The following is a 19,881-nucleotide window of genomic DNA, read 5'->3' as shown; positions in this document are numbered from 1 at the left end:
AGGACCCAGATTGTTGGGGGGGCAATAAGTTGACTTTGTAAATATACAAATAGAATGAGACTATTGCCTTATACACTGTAAGCCGCCCTGAGTCTTCGGAGAAGGGCGGGATATAAATGTAAACAAAAAAAACCAAAACCCTAAAATCCACTCTCTACAAATTTGAGTTTGTACTTTGAAGCCTGCTGTTTGGTTTGGACAAAAGAGTGGGTGCTACTGAGAAAAGGAAGGCTTTTGGAATTGGAAAGACATGATTTGAGATTAGGGTAGCAAGGATACTTTGGCATGATAAAATCAAAGCTAATTTAGATTTTAAAAATTATTACGTTAGATGTGCTATATTGGGAACAAAGAATAGATACATACCCAGATAGTATCTAAAGACATCTTGGTGGCTCTTACCACAAGAAGCATTTTATAGACAATAAATAATAGCAAACAAAATGACTTGTTGTCAGATACTAGAATTTTGTCAAGGGGAATACAAATTAAAATCAAGAGGACTGATGGCAGGCAAACATAGTTGCCAATGATTTTCTTACTTACTTTTATCAAAAGATTTAAAATAGATAACAGTATTGAACTTTTGTATAACTAATTTTGAACATTGGTATTGAACATTGTATGACTGATTTTGATAAATACGATTGCTAATATGTATGAGCTTTTACTGTATTGACATTTGAAACAAGAAGAACAAGAAGAGAAAGTATTTATAATAAAGTGAGTTAATTTTTTTGTTATAATTATATAGATCAAACAATGGAAAATATGTGGTTGAAAAGACTGATATTTACTCTTTTATTTTTAAATTTTTTTAAAAAATCATGTATTGTTGGTATATGACACTAGAAAAATTATCTAAAATGTATAAAGGCACTTCAAATTCATGTTGGCTATGTGAACCACAAGAAAGATCATTTTAACATGTTTGGGGGGAATGTGTAAAAAGCTGGAAAATTTTTGATTCAAATATATGCACTGATTCAGAGGATTTTAAAGATTATTATACAATTGAGACCATATTTTCTCTTCTTGGGATGAATGGATATTTTAAAAAAGATCATGGAACTTTATTTTGTATATGATAATTACAGCAAGATTACTGTATGCCCAAAGATAGAAAGATCTGGCAATAACTACAATGGTTAGTTAAGAAGATAGAACTTGTTGAGATGGCCAGATTGACTTCTGATTTAGAGAAAAGACAGTATGTTTATAGAACATAGAACATGACTTAGGGTTTTGATGATGAAACAGGATAAATTACAGAGAGTTATGATGTAACTTTAGAAAAAGAGGTAAATTTATACTTGTAACTACTGTTAAGAATTATCAGAAGCTATTTAGAATCATATTCTTACTTTTCTATTTTACTTTCTTGCACTTTTAGCTCTCTTTGATTTCTTTTTTTTTTCTTACCCTACTTTAGTTCATATTCGTTTTTACCTTTATTTTTAAAACTTTCTCTACAGATAGTCTTTGATTTACAACAGTTCATTTAATGACCATTCAAAGTTACAACAGTAATGAAAAAGTGACTTATGACCATTTTTCACACTTATGAATCCCATGGTCACATGATCAAAATTCAGAGTCTTGGCAAGTGACTCATATTTATGACTGTTGCATTGTCCCTAGGTCATGTGATCATCTTTTGTGACTTTCTGACAAACTCAATGGGGAAGCCAGATTCACTTAACAGCCATGTTACTAACTGCAGTAATTCATTTAACAACTGTGGCAAGAAAGGTTGTAAAATGAGCAAAACTCAACAACAGCCTTGCTTAGCAACAGACATTTTGGGCTCAATTGTAGCTGTAAGTCTAGGACTACTTGTATTATATATAGACAGAATTGCTGCTTGATGTTCAGTGACAAAATTGTTGGAATGAGTGAAAAGTAATACAAGACATTTGCAATTAACAGAAGCATTGCAATAAGACAATATTTGCATAGTACAACACTGCATTACAAAATATTTTAGCAGATACTACATAATACCTTTGCTATTCCCATTAAAATATTATTTTTTACATTTGGCAATTCATGTACCATATTAATAAGGACTGGAAGGATCCCAAATATTTTCATTATGATTTTTATAACTGGAGTATCAATAACTAATCACAGGAGTATGACAAAATTTGCTGGAAGACCCCCTACTTACTAAATATTCTGGACCTTCTAATGGGTCTTCATAATAGCAATAGCACTTAGACTTATATACTGCTTCACAGTGTTTTACATCCCTCTCTAAGTGGTTTATAGTGTCAGCATATTGCCCCATAGTAGTACCTAGCAATAGAATACCGTTCCTCTGATGTTTATTGGACTCAGCATTGGCTAGTTTTAGGCATTAAGTGAAAGCAATGCTTTTTCTCAGAACCTTAAGATGAAGACAGAATGCATACTTCAGTAGTCTGGAGTTGGATTTTTGCATTGACTGATTGCAAAAGCCATTAAAAGTTCTAGTAACTTATGATTGCTGTATAATAACTCTGAGCAGATTTTATGATAATTTATGAGCTACTGTTCCAAACATACTGATGAAACACAAATCTTTTGCCTAGCCATATGGTTCAGTAAGTGTGCAGATAAATTAAATCCTGTTCACATCAGCTAAACTAAGTGAAAGTTAAAGGCTCTGTGGTGAACAAAATAGCAGGTTTTGCTGTTGAATGAATTAGAATTAAATGTGCTTGCTTTAAAATTGCATGATGTTAAATTCTTCCAATGCTCTGTTTTTTTAATATGCTCCACAGATATAAGTGCAGTTTCTGGAACTGAGCTATTCTGTTCCATTTTATTCTAGTCCATCCCTTATGTATGGGGCAATGGCGGTAAAAGTAGAGGGAAAAAACCTGTTAGGCTTGGTACTATAGAACACATCATCACAAACAGTAAAGTCACCAGACGCCCTTTCTGTAGATAACAGCTAAAAGGAATTCAGCTCAAAGTCCTTCTTGGTCTAGGCCACAACAGATTAACAGCGCTTTAGCAACTATCCTTCTGATTTTGCTTTATACCTAAATTAGGGCAATCCCTGGCTCAGAAGTTACTAATTAACAAGAAAAGTGGTGCCTGAGCCTCAAAATGTCAGTGCAACAATATGAATGAGATTAGAGTCTAATTAAGAATTTCATCACAGCTGACATTTAGAAGAGAGAGAGGAACAAGCTGTGACCCTCTAAGCAGCTGCTGGTGCTCTAACCCTATTGACCTGGGCTTCAAGATCTCATGTTTGATTAGGAGCTTAGTTCATTTGGGGCTTTTTTAGACTGCTGCTCATGATAAGATAAATGTGCAGGTTGTTTTACTGTACTGTACTTTAATAGGTTTCCCCAGTATTAGGAATATTATTCAGCTTCAGATAATAAATCAGAATTATTCTTTGGGGCAAACAAATATATTCTGATCAGCAAGCATTTGAAAAGCAAACATGTTCTCCTTCCAAGAGTGCCACCATTCCCAGCACTTTTTTCCTGGTTGTGAAAATCTAAACCAGTTGTTCCTAAAACTGCTTCTTCCTCCTTTCTGGGTAGACGTGCTCAAACTTGTTAGGTTAGAGCTTGAGGTTGGGGAGGAAAAAAAAACATCAGAAAAGTTTGAGTTGGCTCCCTTCAATTGGTTAAAATATCCTTCCCTTTTCTTAGGCCTGGGTTGTGACACAAAAGGAGGAGGAAAATTGGATTTCCTGGCTTAATTGCTCCTGGAATCAAGCAGATCCCATAAAAGGAAGCCCAGAATGGATCAGATTGGCTCGTCAGCCTAGCTGAAGGGACATTGTGTTCTTAAACAGACAAAATAGTAAACTTTCCTTGGGTAGCTAGCTTCTTCCTCACTGTATTTTACTATTTGCAAAAAATATATATAAATCTTGTACTCATCCCTTTAAGGTTAATTCCCACCAGCCTAGGAGTTTTTTTCACACGTTTCCTTTGCAGACTGTGTTCTGCTGTTTCAGCTTCATTTTAAGACAGGAATCCTACACAGAGGAAGTGGAAACCAGCTGGTCATTACAAAGCTGTTTAAATACTGTCAAATATGCCTGTCCCATAGCAAACTGAGATTTTCCTCAATTTTCTCATTTAGTACAGTTGGTTAGGTAACTTCATGCCAGACATGAATTAATGTATTGTGTAGGCTTCCTATATCTGGGCTACAAACATGGGATGTTTGCATTTGGGTAACCAAGAGTTAACAGAAAAGAAGGAAGTATTTTCTGTATCTCTGCTGACATCTAGTTGTCATCCAGATTTTTCTAGTCAAGAGATAACAGCATAGACACTCTTATATGTGAATCTTAAAATGGAGAACAGAGACTATATTCGTATATTATCTATGATTAGCTATTAGTAATGTTCATTAACAATTTTTAAATTGCCTCAGTTCATAAAACACAAATATATTTTTATTTGCATCCCACCTTTATTATTTTTACAAATAATTCAAGGCAGTGAACATATCCAATACAAATTCCTCCTCCTGTTTTCCCCCCAACAATAACCCTGTGAGGTAGGTTGGGCTGAGAGAGAATGACTAGTGAAAGTTCATCCAGCTGGCTTTCATGACTCCAGGTCTCCTGCTTTATAGCCTAGTGTCTTAGACCAAACTGATTAACAATTTATCAAACTGGCTCTCAAACAACATACATATAGTTTTTGCTTACTGATGATAATTGGGATCAGAATTTCCGTAGCAAAGTAATGCAATGATAAAGTACAATGTTACATGACTGCATTGCTTAGCAGTGGCAATCCCGGCAATCCCCATTGCCTTCATTAAGTGAGGATTGTGATCATTAAGTGAGGACCTCACATGATTGGGGCTTGCAAGTTCCTGCTGACTCACAAGCAAAATCAATGGAGAATCTGACAGGAAATTGCAAGTCCTGGTCACAACAAGCCATTCTTTAGATGGCTTGCAAGCAGGCCAGTGCGTGTGTGAATGCTGTGGAGTCTCTTCAGACAGGGAAAGGAAGTACTGGGGCACACACAAATGCAGCAAGGCTGGGGGATATGCAGCGTGAATGTGGAAGGCAGTGCATTGTGAGTTTGGCTGGGAGTTGTGGCCGGCATTCACTATGCTATTCAGAGGCTCCTCAGGCGAAAAAGTGGCAGAAGCAGGAGCAACTTATCAGGGCAATCTTCCTGCTGGCTTCCCCACTGACTTTACTGGCAGGGAAGGTTGCAAATAGTAATCATTTGACTGTGGGACATAGCAGCCACTGTATGTGCAAGCTGGTTGCTAAGCACAGAAATTGCAATCACAGGGACAATGGCTGCAACCAGGAGGGCTGATCATAAATCCCCCTCATTCAGTGCCATTGTAATATTGAATGGTTGGGTCCACAATATGCGCAGGTAAGTCACAAATTAGCCAAACACTTTAATGTGTGAAACCAGCCATTTCATGACCTAGAAATTTATCTACATTTCTTAAGCTTGATATGTCAAAACTAACAGGTGAAGTTTTTCCCATCAGTTCCAGGTTTCCTCTTGCCAGGAAAAACACATGTATAAAGAATAGAAAAGAAAGAAGATGGGAGGTGAGGAGAGGAAAGGAAAGGAATATTTGTAGCTCAGGGCTGAACTGTGGAGTCCTTGGTGCTGTCTGAGCTTGTTGGTTTTCTTATGGACGTTTCATTACCAAACTAGGTAAACAACTTCAATGATAGTAGGGAATGAGTTTGCTTTCATTTTATATCCGACTGGTTTGCCCTGTCAACGTTGGTGGTAGTGCTCTTGGAAGTTCTTTGGTTGGGGTGTTTACTGTTAGCTTGTTTGTCTAAGCTGTTAGTTCCTTATTTGAAGTATTGTTTACGTCTTGGTTATTGATCTAGTATTAATCTCTGTTCATCTGACTGCTTGCTGGTGAGGAGGTGGTGTGGGTTTTTTGTTTCCTTTTTGGCTTTTTGATTGTCTCTTTTGAATGGTACATAGATGTTACTTATCACTATGTGCCTGTTGACAGCTGATTTGTCTTGAGTTTCCAAAAATTCTCTAGCATTTTTGGACTTGCATCAATATAGGATGGTCAGTTTCCCAGCTGAAACTCTGCTTAAATCTGTTCATGTATTGTGAAATTAGGGAATTTTTATCATGTCTTCTGATTGTTAGCTAGTGTTCATGGTAGAGCTCGGCTAATCTTCTACCTTCATCCTACAAAGGCTGTTAGTCCTTATGTTGTAGATAAGTCCTATTTTTATTCTTCTGGGGTATTTTGATTTACTTAGAATGTTTTGGAGGGCTTTAGTTAGTTTGTGTGCTATGGTGATGCCCTGTGGTTGTAATAATCTGTTAGTGATTTCTGAGACATTTTTGATGTATAGTAGCATTACCCTTTTCACAGCTTAGGTTGTTGGTTGTGCTATAGTGGTCAGATACTTTTTAATAAAATTGCATGGGTATCCATTTTGTTGAAAGATGTTTTATATATGATCTGTTTCCTTTTTCTGATGTTAACAGCATGATTCACTTAACAACTGCAAGGTTTTTTAATAATTGTGGCAAAAGAGGTCATAAAATCAGCCATGACTCAACAACTGTCTTACTTAGCAACAGAAATTCTGGTCCCAAATGTGGTCATAAATCAAGGACTACCTGTAAAGTGGTTGAATAACAGAATAACAAAGTTGGAAGGGATCTTGGAGGTCTTCTAGTCCAACCGCCTGCTCATGCAGGAGATCCTATACCATTTTTGACAAGTGGTTGTCCAGTCTGTTCTTAAAAGCTTCCAATGATGGAGCACCCACAACTTCTGAAGGCAAGCTATTCCATTGGTTGATTGCTCTCACTGTTGGGAAATTTCTCCTTGGTTCCAGGTTGCTTCTCTCCATGGTTAGTTTCCATCCATTGTCTTGCCTTTAGGTGCTTTGGAAAATAGGTTGACACCTTCTTCTTTGTGGCAGCCCCTCAAATACTGAAATACTGCTGTCATGTCATCCCTAGTCTTTCTTTTCACTAGACTAGCCCAATTTCTGCAACCGTTCTTCATGTGTTTTAGTCTCCAGGTCCCTAATCATATTTGTTTCTCTTCACTGCACTCTTTCCAAAGTCTCAACATCTTTTTTATAATGGGGTGACCAAAACTGGATGCAGTATTCCAAGTGTGGTCTTACTAAAGTTTTGCAGAGCGGTACTTTGTGGAACGATACTTTGTGCTTCCATCTGCCAGGCAAATACATGTTGCACTGTGTTTTTTTAAGCTGCAATGGCTCTTTCCTTATTTGTACATACTCCAAAGTTTGTACACATACACAATTCACTTTAATGGGACTCTCAATATATTGTGCACAATGGTTTGATGCAGATTGATACAATTTTGTGCTTTAACCCCCCTGCCCCCGCCCCCCAAAATTGAGCACAACCAGCATTACTGCTTTGGTAAATCTCCTCTGCCATCTCTTGGTTAGACCAGGATATTGTACAACTTGATAATTGCAGAGAAGCATAAAAAAACCATAGGTACAGAAGCTGAATCATATCTGAGGCATTTGCACAGAGCAGTTAGTTTAATATTTTCTATACTACCAACCCTATTTATTTTGAACTCTTGGGACTACACACCATCCATCAGGACATCTTTCAAAAATAAATAATAAAAAAATTAAATGAAATATAATAAAAAGTATATTTCCTCATCTGGTTTTAGAGGATAAAGCCAAAACAACCCAATATAGGCCTTAACCAAAACAAATTCACACTAGGAAGTGTTTTTTGACCTGCAGAACCTGTTCATCATTGTACCTAGAGGAATCATGGAGTTGGAAGGGACCTTTCTACAACACTGTAACAGATAGTTAACAGGGATTTGAAGATTACTGTATTATTTGGGCTAACCTTTTTTATGTGTATACTCTGATCAGTTAATGGGTCGATTTGATTATCAGATAGATTCCCTCACTTGGAGCATTTGTTTATTTAATATAGTATTTTTGTTAAATTGGGATAGGAAAGATTATAATTTGTAGATCAGCTATGTATTGGTTTTCTTAGTTGTTGTTGTTTTTTCCTTTCTCAGCATCCAGCCAGGGTGGATTCTATATGTTTAATGTTAAATTTATTTGATAGGTAATTTTTTTCATATATACAAATACACATACAGAGAGGGAGAGGGAGAGGGAGAGGGAGGGAGAGAGAGAGAGAGAGAGAGAGAGAACACTAATCTGACTTCCTTTAGTTCTGTCAACCTGCAATCTGTGAATTCTTGAATTGTCACTTCAACTTCCTCAACTGTTTGTTTCTTGTCAGTAACTCCAGTTCAACTGCTTCCTAGTTTCCTCCTTCATGTTTTGGATGATTTAAATTTTCTGCAAAGCCTGCCAAGGGTTAGATCTCTCCCAATTGCCCCAGGGTTTGATTCCCAATTGATGTCAGGACAGTTGAAATCCCTCATTATCACAGGGTCATTTTTTCCTGTTCTGTTTCTGATTTGTAAAAATTGCATCTATTTCTATATCCATTGCAAGGTTCGGCAACATGTAGTACAGACTCACAATACTGTCAGTTATTTCTTTTTCTTTTTGTAATATTCAGCCAAATGCTTTCAGCAAGGTTTTTATCCATGAGGTCATGAATTTCTATTGAAGTGCAGTTATTTCAGTGTATATGATTCCCTTTTTCCTTTCTTTGAGTCTGTTTCTTTTAAACAAATTATATCTTTCAAGTACTATATTCCAGTGATGAGTTCCATCCCACCAGGTTTCAGAAATAGCAATAAGATCAAATTTGCCCTCTTCCCATACTATGTCAGAGTTTGCAGCAATCCAACCAGCACATAAATAAATAATTCGGCAGGATTCATTTATAGAAGAAATTTGTTTATATACAATATAAACAATTGTTTATATACAATAATATAAAATATGATGCATGTATACAATACCCATGTAGCTCTTGCAACGTGGTAGCAAATACAAGGACAAGAAGCAGAAGTCAGAACAGTGGTGGAAGCAGTGGTGGCGGGAGGCTCTGCCCACCCACCCTGACATCATCCAAAATGCTCAGAAGCATCATGAGCTCACAAAGTGAGCGACAACACTGGTAGCACTGGGATTTGAAATCTATTACTGAGTCAGAACTACAGAATCACAGAATCTACAGAAGCACAAAAGCTATAGTGCTATAGTGCAAAAACAAACGAAAACACACACACACACACACACACACATATATATGTATATATATGTATATATATGTATATATATATATATATTTGTTTTCACGGATATAGGTATATAGGTCTTGGCATTTTCGTGTCTTTTCCCCTTTACTCTCAACCTTACACGGGAAAAGACCTGAAAATGCCAAGACCTACACACACACACACACACACACACACACACACACACACACATATATGTAGGTCTTTGGTTATTCAGGTTTTCTCCCGCGTAAAATTGGAAGTGTCTTGGCAATGTTTCGACGAAATCCCATTCATCATCTTCAGGCTAGGTGTTTACAGCTTCATGCTTCTAGGAGAAATGTGTGATCGCAGCTGTTTCTTCCTTTTAACTGCTAGTAGGGGTTTGAACTGATTGGTTGGGAGCTTGGTTGTGTTCTGATTGGGTGGAGGTGTGTTCTGATTGGGTGGGGGTTTGGCTGTGCTCTGATTGGATGGGGGGGTGTTCTATTTGGGGGGGGCTTGGTTGTGCTCAGGTTGGTCTGAGATGCAGGGGGATTTGAGTTGGTGAGTTGCATTGCTGTTATTTGGCTTTGCGTTCGTGGTCGTGCTACATCTTCATGGTGGGTGTCAGTCTGCTGCATGTATGGATTGGAGGGGTTTGAAATGGCTAATGATGCAGCTGCGGTCTGGCTTCTGGTCTGTGGTCGTGCTTCATCATCGGTGTGGGTTTGAGTTTGCTTTCCACGTGGATGTGTGGTGGTGACATGCTGTGTGGCGCTCGTGAGTGTGGGTCTTGCGTCATTCTTCATGTTAGGGACTCGTTTGTCAATAAGGGCGGATTTCCAAATGGCTGGTAGGTGGGAGGTATCATCTCATTTATTCATGCTATGTGGGCATTTTAATAATAAACAAGATGATACGTCCCGTTCCCTCTTATCATTCCCTTTCTTGTTGTAAGTAAGATTTATTTCCTTCAGGCTTATGCTTCAATGTGGTTCTTAGAACTGGTCTTCCTCTGCCTCCAGATGACCTGAGTAGGATGTCTTCCATTTTCCCCAATCTTTGTTAAATGCAGCCTATCCATTGCCAGAAGCCTTGCTTATAGATGGTGCAGACCATCATTCAGGAATCCAAAATTTCTTGATGATACTATCCCTCTATAGCTGGTTATCTCTAGTAACCTCTATTCCTTTGGGCTGTGAGTCAGTTTGAAATATGGACAAAAGTATCACCTTTACCCCAAATCATTTGCATTTCTGCCTAGTCCTCATGATCTCTCAATATTCTCTCTGAGCGCTCTCTGACAGTCTCATCTGTTCTAATAGCATTCCGGCAGGAACAGGCGAGGTGGACAGCGGAGGGATACACCTGCAGACCCACATACCCGGCACAGCAGATGAAAGAATCAGTGGGTTTCATTTATTAGGTTAGTCTCTCTGTCACATCCTGGATTTTAGCATCTGGAAAACACCATACTTTTTAAAAAGGTAGCTGGAAGAAGGTTATTCGTTACTAACATTCTGTAGAAAACCAGTTTAACTAACATTAACATTCTTAGAAAGTCCATCTGGTCTAATGGTTAAGGCACCAGGTTAGAAACCAGGAAGTTGTGAGTTCTAGTCCCATTTTAGGTACGAAAGCCAGTAGGGTGACTTCGGCCCAGTCACATTCTTTCAGCCCATGATGTCAGGCTTGAATGACCAACTGGTTGGTCAGTTCTTGTTACAACCAATGGATCATTTGATTTCGGTCAACGTTCGATTGATCCAAAACAAAAAGCAGATCCTGTAATTGTGGAAAATTGCTAGGAAGAAAAACAATGACATAACGCATAATCTAACATAGATCAACTCTTGTTAAATTCTTTTACAGTGAGGCCCAAAACCAATAATGACATGATTTTTCCAAGGTGAGTTTTTGATTGTTTCATTCCTTTAGACAAAATATTGCCAGATTGAGCACTCTATTATCTGCATCTACAATATCTAAAATATACTCTGTGAACTATTAGGTAGGGGCTGTCTTCCTCCTCTCTCACACACATATATCGGAGTTAAGTTGCCTCTTATTCCTCTGGAATGCACCACCTCCCTCCTAGGCATCTATCTCCTCACTTCATTCCACCACACAAGAACAGAAATTGTACTAATGCAGGAAAATGTGTTAGAAAGTGTAATGTATCTTTAAATATTTTGGCGGGAAACAAGCACGTTGCTGATTGGTTGAAGCCGCCGGTTAGACTGTATATAAGGAGAGGTTTTTCCCCAGCCCGGTTGCTGGGTTCACCATATATTAAAGAGCTGTTGTCACTACCCTGGTCTCCAGCCTCGTTACTTCCCGAATTTAACACTGGCGACGAAGGTGGGATCTCGAGGCTAAAGAGCACCAGGAACGAGCTGAACGCACGGAAGAACCGAACCCAGCAAACTCAGGGCAGAATCGCGGAGATGGCCAGCTACACTCCGCCCGCGCCGTTTGACCCATCCAGGGAGAAATGGGGAACGTACATGACCCGTTTCGAGAGTTTCCTCGAGGCAAACGAACTGCAAGGAGTTCCAGACAACCGCAAAAGGGCATATTTCCTGAGCCACTGCGGTCCCGAGGTCATCGACATCGCGGAAGCCCTGGCAGAGCCAACGCCGGTACAATCGGTATCGTGGCAAACTCTGCAAAATCTATTGAAGAACCATTTCGCGCCAACACCGTCTAAATATGTACGGCGTTTTGAATTTGGAGAGCGCAGACAACAAGAGGGCGAATCCATCAGCGATTACATGGCCGCCCTGAGAAAAGCCTCCAAAGATTGTGGGTACCGAGACTTGGATGAGGAGCTGTTAGAGCAACTCATCCGTGGGGTCAGAGACATTCGTTTGCGGAGGCGGCTGCTATCAAAAAGCAATCTAACGCTGGCAAACGCTCTGGACGAAGCCAGAGCTCATGAGATGTCCACCCAAGCGGCGGAAACCCTACAAAAGCCGCTCACACCAATGGCGAGCGCGAAATCAACCCCGGTCCACAATGAAGAAATCCAGACCGAATCAGACGGCGAGGATGAGGAAGGAGTTTGCCTCACCGAGAGAAGGGGCAAAGAAGACCGGGATGAATGCGGAAGTTGCGGAGGGCAACACCAGCGCCAACAATGCAAGTTCAAGGACGCTACATGTCGGCGGTGCGAGAAGAAGGGGCACCTGGCTCAAGTCTGTCGAGCACCCCAACCTTCCCGCCGAAAATTCAAACCAACCAATCAGAGCGCAGGATCGGCAAGGCGACCCGCGATTGGTCAAAACAAAAAGGGCGCGAATTCAAATCGAACGACCGTGATAATAGGCCGTGCAGCAACCCGCGTCGAGAAGAAAATCTTCACTAAACCGAAAATCGAAGGAGTGCCGTGCCGACTAGAAGTGGACACCGGGTCAGCGATCACAATCATGTCCTGGGACACTTTTGCGAAAGCTTTGCCGAGAATCGCCAAACGCAAACTGCAAACACAGCGGCTACGAGTTCACGACTACCAAGGGAATCGCATCCCTGTTCGAGGGACCACCTCCGTCCGCGTCGAGTACGGACCACACAAGAAGACCCTGCCCATCACGATAGTCGAGGGGACCCTGCCAAGTTTGTTGGGACTGGACTGGTTCCGTGCATTGGGCATGGGAGTGACTGGCATCTACAGAAGTGACTTTAACCTAAAAGACACACTCATGGACGAATTCGAAGATGTGTTCAAGGACTGCCTGGGCAAGTACAAGGGGACCCCTATTTCCTTCAATTTAGACCCCCAGGTAGCCCCCATACGGTTAAAAGCAAGGAGGGTCCCTTTTGCCCTTAAACCCAAGATTGACAGGGAGATAGACAAGCTCATCAGTCAGGGGATACTGGTGCCAGTCGATCATGCAAAGTGGGAGACGCCAATCGTCACCCCAGTGAAACCAGATGGGTCAGTTAGAATCTGCGCTGATTACAAGGCAACGTTAAACAAAGCCTTGCAAAAAAGCGCCTACCCGGTCCCCGTGGTGCAACACTTGCTGCACTCGCTGGGGCAAGGGCACGTTTTTGCCAAATTAGATTTGGCCCAAGCCTATCAACAACTGCCCGTAGACGCCAACACAGCCGAAGCCCAGACAATTGTGACTCACAGAGGTGCTTTCAAGTGTACCCGGTTACAGTTTGGGGTGAGTGTGGCTCCTGGTCTATTTCAAAATTTAATGGAGCGACTTCTGCAAGGGCTCCCGGGGGTAGTCCCCTATTTCGATGATGTATTGGTATCAGCCGAAAATTTAGAAGAATTGGGGGAACGATTGAGAAAAGTTCTGGGCATTTTCCGGTCAGCCGGTCTAAAGGTTAAAGTGAACAAATGCCAAATAGGGGTAGAATCCGTAGAGTTCTTGGGTTACAGAATAGACAAGGAAGGAATCCACCCCACTGAGAGCAAGGTCAAGGCAATAAGAAAGGCTCCAGCGCCCAAAAACAAAACAGAGCTACAGGCATTCCTGGGTCTAGTGAACTTTACGCGGTCTTTTGAAAAATAAGGCAACCGTTGCCGAACCGCTACATAAGTTACTGGGAAAGAATACTGTTTGGTCTTGGGGAAAGACGGAAGCTAGGGCTTTCAAGCAGTAAAAACCTACTCTCGGCGATAGCTTACTAATTCAGTATCATAGCACAATGCCATTGGTATTAGTTTGCGATGCTTCCCTTACGGGTGGGGCTGTGCTCAGCCACAGGCTTCCAAATGGCACAGAAGCCCCAATAGCCTTCTACTCCAGAACGATGTCCTTGACAGAGAGGAACTATAGTCAGTTAGATAAGGAAGCTCTAGCTATAGTGTCAGGGTAAAAAGTTTCACGAATATGTTTTGGTAGAGACTTTGAAATTGTTACAGACCATAGACCACTGTTAGGGTTACTGGCTGGCGATCACCAACGCCTGTGGCACTTTCGCCCGATTGACCCGATGGACTATCTTTTGGCCGCCTACTCCTACAACCTGCGGCATCGACCAGGAAAAGAGTTGGGGCATGCGGACGATTAAGCAGATGCCCACTACCAGGGCGATCGAGACCCCACTCCGGGACGCCCATACTGTTAATTGACTCTCTGGACTCTGGCCCAGTCACATCTAAGGAGGTGGCTCGGGCGTCATACCGGGACATTATTTTGAGAACTGTACTTGGTTGGGTACAAGAGGGTGGCCGCTGCGCGGGCGGCGTTTTAAAGAGTTTGTAAAGAAACGTGGGGAACTTTCGGCTCAAGGGGGGTGCCTGCTATGGGGGGATCGAGTGGTGATCCCAGAGAAATTGAGGAAAAGGGTATTGGATCTCCTCCACGAGGGGCACCCAGGGATCGTAAGGATGAAGGGTCTAGCGAGAAGCTATGTGTGGTGGCCCTTAATGGACTCAGAAATTGCTGAAAGGGTAGGGAAATGCCAGGCCTGCCAAGAGTCCAGACCGCTACCCCCAACGGCCCCGGTTCGGGAATGGGAGAGACCCCAAGGGCCCTGGTCAAGAATCCACATTGATTTTGCCGGCCCCTTCCACGGCCAAACCTTCCTGGTAGTAGTGGATGCCTACTCCAAATGGCTGGAAATCATTCTCATGAGATCCATGACAGCCGAGGCCGTGATCTCAGTCCTACGGCACCTATTTGTAACCCATGGGTTGCCCGACACACTAGTTTCCGATAACGGCCCGCAATTCACAGCAACCCAGTTTGAGGAGTACTTGGCAGAAGAGGGCATCCGACATGCCCTCTCGGCGCCTTTCCACCCTGCGACGAATGGCCTTGCAGAGCGTTTCGTCCGAAGCGCAAAAGAGGCATTGTCCAGAATCAAGCCAGGCGACTGGCAAACAAAAATCGATGTTTTCCTGGCCGTCCAACATAGAACCCCCTGTGTCACAACCGGTAGAAGCCCAGCAGAATTATTAATGGGCCGAAAGCTCAGGTGCCCCCTAGACCGTTTAAAACCAAACTATACACCGGAGGGTTACAAGGGGGGACTTGGAAAAACCAGAGGGATGGAAATAGGCGACCAAGTGTGGGCACACAACTATGGTGAAGGCCCAACCTGGGTAGCAGGACAAATCATAAACATAACAGGTCCGAAATCATACTTGGTGGAGTTAAAAGATGGCCGAGTATGGAGGCGCCACATAGACCAAATACGAAAATGCATAACCGAACAATCCGAATTAGACGAAACAGGCCCTGACTATACAATGTTTGAATCCACAGCTGACTCAAACCCGGGAAAATCGCAGGACTTATCTGAATTCCCGGAGGTCCAGCGACGCCAACAGGTTCCATTAGAAAACAGCAGGGACGACTCTGCAAATAATCCAGGGCCGGATGGCCTAGAGGAGGAGCTGAGGGGAGCAAACAGCCCCTCCGGTCAGCTCAACCCACTCCCAGGGAATGAACTGCGCAGGTCCGAAAGAGTCAGGAGACGCCCAGCCTATTTGCGTGATTACGTTGAAAAATAATATGTAAATATCATGTAAATAGGGGTAAAGTGTTTTCTGGGAGGGAAGGAGTGTAATGTATCTTTAAATATTTTGGCGGGAAACAAGCACGTTGCTGATTGGTTGAAGCCGCCGGTTAGACTGTATATAAGGAGAGGTTTTTCCCCAGCCCGGTTGCTGGGTTCACCATATATTAAAGAGCTGTTGTCACTACCCTGGTCTCCAGCCTCGTTACTTCCCAAACTTAACAGAAAGTTCATAAGTTAGAGCAGGACTGCAACCTAGGTAGACAGGTGGACTCCTGCAGCAACCTACTACTTGTTCAACAGCTTGAAAACTAAAAAGGTTAGTTTGTATATCTTTCTACCAAGTGTTTACTTGGAGATCATGCTTACAGTTTGGAAACGTGAGAAACTGTCCACACAGGTGACTCTATGTTCAATAGGAGACATAAAGCTACTTATTAAGCTTTAACTTTACCTGCACTGCTGGTGTTTGCTCTTAATTGGGGTGGAGCATTAAGGTTAGGCAGACAAGTCCTAAGGGTATCTTGTATACACAATTTCTCTACAGATTAGCAACAAGGAGGAGCAGCTGGCACTCTGGATTTTCTTAACCCTTTTAAGACTATGGCTGTGAGCCAAGAAATGAAGGAAATTTCAATTAGACATTGTCTGTGTTTTGTCTACTGTAATACTCCTGATGATTCTCCAAACCTCTTGAGTAAATTTAGAAGATGGGAATCTGAAAAAAACCCTCCCACTTGTACAATACCAAATTCTTATACTTTAGCACCAGAATTAAACATTTAATCGTAAATGTTTAATCGTAACCTGCACTGGCTCCCAGTGGTCTTCCGGGTTCACTTTAAGGTACTTGTCATCACCTTTAAAACGCTCCATGGCCTAGGGCCGGGATATTTACGGGACCGCCTACTGCCACCATTAGCCTCTCACCGACCAGTGCGCTCTCACAGAGAGGGACTCCTCCGGATACCGTCAGCTAAACAATGTCGGCTGGCGACCTCTAGGGGGAGGGCCTTCTCTGTGGGGGCCCCTACCCTCTGGAACGAGCTCCCTCTGGGGCTTCGTCCACTCCCCCATCTCCAGTCCTTCCATGAGCTGAAGACGTTGCTGTTTCGAAGAGCAGGACTAGCCTGAATGTAGTTTTTTAAATTGGGATTTTTAAAAAAGGGGTTTAAATGAGGTTTTAAATTTGTATTCAAAAGTTAGAGCATCAATTGAATTCAACTATCTATTCTTTAGCTGTTTTTAATCTATTATATGTTTTCTGTTGTTTTTTGTCTGTGAACCGCCCTGAGTCCTTCGGGAGAAGGGCGGTATACAAATATAATAAATAAATAAATAAATAAATAAATAAATAAATAAAATAAATTTAGAGAGAAATGGACAAATGTTATCAATTTATCCAAGTTGTAGCATTATGAAATTGGAAAAGATTACACTTTTGACCTGATTATTATAATTTGATGTATCTTATATCTTTTTAAGAGTCATTTTCATGTGGTGGTAGAAGCTAGAAAACTATGAGTTCTAGCCCTGTCTTAGATACAAAGCCCACTAGGTGACCATTGGCAAGTTGTTCTTTCTTAGCCCTAGGGAAGCAGGCAATGACAAATCACTTTTGAAAACCTTACTAAGAAAACTGCAGGACCTTGTCCAGGCAGTTGCCAGGAGTTAATACTGACTCAAAGGCATATGCACATACACACACATCTTAATTTTGGGTTTTAATTTAAAAAGTCATAATTTTTCATAGTCTTTGAGCTCTCACCTGCAAAAGAAGTTGCTCTAACTCAACACACTTTTTTCTACTTTCTGAACATTTCTTAACCCCAGTCAATCCCATCAAAATTCTACACAGGCTACAGTGCATAGTTCTCAAAAATCTATCTGTGAGAAATGAGGGGATGGCTGTGGGAGTAATAGAAGGAATATTCAACTTAAACAATCAAGAGATGGGAGGTAAGTCCATTGGCTTGTTTCATTTTGTGCATAAGTGCACAAAAGTGCCTACCGTTCCTGCCCTATTGTTTCAATATATGTTCTTGTATATAATGTGACAAAAATAAAAAATAAAAAAAATAAAAACTGCAAGTTGGCCTAGGTGACAGGAAACCTGGGAGGAAAACCTGATAAGTCTATATCATAATGAATATTGTTAATAAACAAGAACTGGAAATTCCTTATTTCCAAGATGCTGTACATCTCAGCATGAATCTGAGAGCTGCTCAAATACAGATCAAAGTGTTCTTCCTCACAACTACTAACCTCAGGCTGGTGATGCTTCAGTAAATGAATTCTTGTGACCTAAACAAACAATGCTGTGTTCAACTCATCCTTGTCCCGTAATGAAATCATTTTTTCCTCCTATTCTAGTCTTAAAGTGGTATTTCTTTTGCTATCCAGTCTGCCAGAAGCATATCACACTTAAGATAAGACTGGCTCCATGCCTCTTTGCTGCAAGTATGGCTCCTGTTTTCCAGGCTGTTTCAGCCTTCCTAGTGCCATCTCTTCACTCTTGCCAACTCATGGGTGATAGAAGAAGTGGGGAAAGAAAGAGAAGATCCAGGTTATCCAGGTTCCACTTCCTTCCATAGAAAACAGGGGGAGCAGACTTCTGTCACTTTTCTCTTGAGTGGGGTCACAGAGGTAGTAGCACAGAACCCTTCCCCAGCTTTTCTCCATCCCTTTTCTCCTGCCATCCCCCAGTGGCAGAAAAAGAAGGGGAGAAATAGGGAAAGCCACTTTCTTGGTGCCAGTTCTGCAGGCCCACCAAGTGGCTGAAGAGCTGCTCCCCTCCACTTCTTTCCCCATTGTTTGCGAAGCTGTCTTTCTTGTAGAGATTGAATCACCTTTGGAAAATGGATTTTTCCTGCACAATATATAAAGTGTTGCTGCAATTTAATGACTTCCATGTCACTGACAGCAGCAAGTTTGTAAATGAACAAAGGGAGGCAACTGCCCTGTTTCCCCCAAAATGAGACATCCCCTGATATTAAACCCAATTGGGCTTTTGAGCACATGGTAATAAGGTCAAACACTTATTTCAGGGTTCAAAAAAATATAAGACAGGGTCTTATTTTCGGGGAAACACGGTATGTGATATATGACAAAATATACAGAAGAGAATATTTGTAGCTGAGGGTTGAACTGAGGGTCCTTAGTGTTCTCTGAGCTTGGTTGTTTTCTTGCAGACATTTAATTACCAAACTAGATAACATCATCAATGCTAAAAGGATTTTCTCTCATTTTATACACCAGGGAAAATCTGTAAGTCTGTCCATGTGTTTTGAAATGAGGGAGTTTTCATCGTGTCTTCTGACTGCTAGTTGGTGTTCATGGACTAGTACAGCACATCAGACTTAACCATAGCTTCGACTGGAAATCTATGAGCATCCTAGACCAAGCCAAGTCCAACAATACCCCAATCAAGAAGCTATCAACTCAGACAAATCTAACAATAAACAACAGTCCCATCAAGGAACCACGAAGAACACTCCTACCCACACTGACAGAGAAAACTACTGGTCTATAAAAATAAGAGCAAACCACACTCTCTTTTGGCAATGATGATGTTACCTAGTTTGGTAGTGAAAAGTCTGCAAACAAAAACCAACCTCAGAGAGCACAAACATGGAAAAACATTTGTTGCCAGCAAAAGAAAAAGAATTCTACATATTATTCCTCCTGCCTGCCTTTTTAAATATTTGCTAAGAACAAACATAATTGTTCCTATGCTGACAAAAGGCAATGTGTTCTGGCGCCACTTCCAGCATGGCTCTTCAGCAGCCTCTGCTGGTTATCTTGAATACAAGAGACTTGTCCTGTCCCAGAAAAGCCTTTGTAGAAGTTAAAAAGATATTCACAAGTCCTCAGGGAATTGCATGTCGTAACCCTGAACGGCACAGGCAAGTCAGAGTTAAAAATGGCCGCCACTGCAGCAGTGACTGAATCCAAGTCACATGGCTACAAGTGTCTCTTTTTGGTTGCCATTTTGAATTTCTAATACAAGTATCCTTTCTGAATAAATACATACTTGTGAAATGCACTAAATGAACATTCATAGCTGGGGGATTACCTGTATTGTTCTACTGTTCACCTTTTCCTACAAATCCTTTCTTCAAAATTTTCTTGCTTGACCTTAACACTGCCTGAGAAGGCTGGGAGATCAAATAACTACTACTTTTGACTTCTAGAATTTTATAAAGTTCTAAAACCAAAACTTAAAAGTTGGGCAACTTCCTATACTTACTCCTGTCACCTGGATGCATC

This window comes from Ahaetulla prasina, chromosome 2 (assembly GCF_028640845.1).
Source record: "Ahaetulla prasina isolate Xishuangbanna chromosome 2, ASM2864084v1, whole genome shotgun sequence".
Taxonomy (NCBI): domain Eukaryota; kingdom Metazoa; phylum Chordata; class Lepidosauria; order Squamata; family Colubridae; genus Ahaetulla; species Ahaetulla prasina.
Note: the sequence above shows the minus strand (reverse complement) of the source record.